At 38.0% G+C, this 3,070-nt stretch overlaps 1 protein-coding gene across 1 annotated transcript in view; it reads right to left on the bottom strand.

The window, feature by feature from the left end:
* LOC139370459 (inactive rhomboid protein 2-like) overlaps positions 1 to 2,625 on the bottom strand; it is a 44,974-nt gene extending 42,349 nt beyond the window's left edge. Inside the window, exon 1 of the mRNA XM_071109952.1 lies at positions 2,484 to 2,625. The gene's annotated coding sequence lies outside the window, so the exon portion shown is untranslated. The remainder of the gene's footprint in view (positions 1 to 2,483) is intronic.
* Between the last annotated feature and the right edge of the window lie 445 nt (positions 2,626 to 3,070).

Here is a 3,070-nt window from a genome sequence, read left to right on the forward strand (position 1 = left end):
GGCCAGCCAGCTCTTGGAAGAGTATTGGTGGTTCCAAACTTCTTCCATTTAAGAATGATGGAGGCCACTGTGTTCTTGGGGACCTTCGATGCTGCAAACATTTTTTGGTACCCTTTCCCAGATTTGTACCTCAACTCAATCTTGTCTCGGAGCTCTACGGACAATTCCTTCAACCTCATGGCTTGGTTTTTGCTCAGACATGCACTGTCAATTGTGGGACCTTATATAGACAGGTGTGCACCTTGAATTTACCACAGGTGAACTCCAATCAAGTTGTAGAAACATCTCAAGGATGATCAATGAAACAGGATGCACCTGATCTCAGTTTTGAGTCTCATAGCAAAGGGTGTGAATACTTATTTTATACATTTGCAAAAATGTTCTAAAAACCTGTTTTGGATTTGTCATTATGGCGTATTGCGTGTAGATTTACAAGGAAAATGTTTTATTTAATCAATTTCAGAACAAGATTGTAACGTAACAAAATGTGGAAAAAGTCAAGGGGTCTGCATACTTTCCGAATGCACTGTATTTAAATAACCTTCATAACGAAGTAAACCTGGAATTACACAATGATATGTTGTGTGGTCCTCCCACTATGACTCAGGAAAGCACGCAGTTTATTAGGCTACCGATTAAATACTGTAAATTACTGAACTTCACAGGGTGGTGAAAGTGCACGGTGATGAGCTCGATACTCCTTTTCAATAAATATCAACCGTCTTATATTGATGACAAGATGATCGATGCTTGGCTGCCGTTTAACAGATAAAAATAATCTTGCTCTTATCCATAATAATCTCATCATGTAGGTAGTCTACCTGCACTGTATGTGCAAACTGTTGGCTAGAGCACACAAGCCAAGACCAGAGTGGGCACATTTGCAACATAACGCAACAGTTTGTGTCAAAACCATCAGTAGAGTTGAATATGCGATGGTCTTTTTATTTCGGCAAATGGGAATTTGACCGCAAAAGTCACATTTTTATCCTCAATAAGTCTGTTGGATGGAAACATCTCTGGTGGTATTTTTATGCAGATTTGATCATATTTGCATTCAAATCTGTCGCCAATTGGATGAAAACCTAGCTATTGTATCACTTCTAAATGTTTGCTCATCTGGAAAACCAACATTGTTTCTGATTCTCAGCCCAGTCAACCATGACCATTTGACTTTTTCTGTTTTCCTACGGTGTCAACCTGCAACCTAGGCATTTGCATAGGTTCCACTTCGCTCTACTACATACACCTTGTTATCTTGACAGCAGGTGCACTTGTGGTGTAACAGAACTAACAGTTCAAGACTACTGATGCAGCTGTTGTGGGCGTGGTTGCTTAACAACATTCCATTCTTTGTTCCCAGTGAAATGCACTGCAGTACACATAATTCAAAGGAAGAGATCTGTAAGACTTTATTGTTTGAAACATGAATGAATAAAAGAGCACTAATGATACAGACATTTCAAAGAAAGCCTGCCTTACTGGGGAATGGATTGTATATTCTAGGACTATCTTGAACTACTTATCTGCAGATTTCTACCAGTTTCTCAGCCCTGAAACAACGGTTGATATAAACTAATGCTATACCAATTATTTCAGACTGGATTAAAATTATATTTTAGCCTTTACATAAAGATATAATACTCATCACACATTACTTTCTCACTATTTAACCCTATAAAGAAATGTTAACTCATGTACATTAATCTAACAGTTCAGTCAGTGACTGTGGCAAACATCTATCGAACGGCATGTTTCCGTATTCATATCATAACTTCGGCAACAAGTAAATTATGTAGCAACTATTTCACAATGTTGACCTGCATACTCGCAGTGAGTGAGAGCCTGCATAATTGAGCAACTTGTTGCCTGGTCCATCCAGCACAGAGTGGGTTTGAACAAGTAGCCTACACTACTAGGCTACATGTACATGAACTAAAGCTTTGTGACATTTCATGTATACATTATATACATTTAATTTTTTTAACAGGTCAACAAAATTGTTTCCTTTCCGAATAATCAAAAACGATACTGTGTCGTGTCAACAAACCAAACACTCCCACATTTTCTGGAAAAATGGGAAAATGGGAGACCAACGGGAATTCTAACGTGAGGCCAGTTAGCGGGCGTTTGACGGAAGTTGAACGAATGTTGTGTGAAGACGGAATTGACACATTTTACTTTAGTTAATTATTTTTCCCGGGCAGCGCAACAATGGAATATGACTATACGCATGTTTTCACATTTTAACAGCGCGCGTGCCATGATGTCGTTTGCTGTCCTTTGAGATTTCCAATGTTGAAATTGTTAAATGACTTTATAATTCATTTTAATGTGACTTCCTCACGCCTACACTTCTATTGTTTCGCTGTCTGAAACTCCGATAAGAGGACTGGTCAAAACCACACATTGTGCTCACATTCGATCATAAACACATTTTGAAAAAAACTATTAAATATTAGAAGAGAAAATATGATACTCACCTTTAAGGAAAAATATATACGTCACTTTCATCAGTGTTGCTCAGAATAAGATACAAGTTATGTTCCTAAAATTCATACAATGTAGCACCATCGTGTTACTTTCCTTCTCTCTCCAAATATCCTGATTTCAGCGAAGATGGGCGGAGTTAATACTAGACAGGCTCTGACCTATCTGATAAATGACAGATACACATAGAAGTCAAGAATGAATGGTTTAGTAATAAAATGTATATATTCCAGTTATGTCCGCAGTTGGACTTTTAATAGTTTTATATATTTTGGTTATGTTTGCATGATTGTTGTTTGTGAAAGGGTATACATATAACTTGACAATATTGCTCTTTGAGTCCCGAAGCTTGACACTCCTACCACAATGGCCCTAAATGACGACACAACGAAGGGGACGTGAGACTTTCCCAGCAAAAGCAATATCTCCCCCAAAAAACTAAAGCAAACTAACATGAAAGTCACCTGTGTTGCTATAGTAATATATGGAAAGGATAAGTGTGAGAGCTTCATTTGACATGTCCACCCATGCAAGAGTTCACAATTCCAGAAGAATAATCTACTCAAGAGAAACACTGTCC

This window comes from Oncorhynchus clarkii, chromosome 17 (genome assembly GCF_045791955.1).
Source record: "Oncorhynchus clarkii lewisi isolate Uvic-CL-2024 chromosome 17, UVic_Ocla_1.0, whole genome shotgun sequence".
In the NCBI taxonomy this organism is placed as follows: domain Eukaryota; kingdom Metazoa; phylum Chordata; class Actinopteri; order Salmoniformes; family Salmonidae; genus Oncorhynchus; species Oncorhynchus clarkii.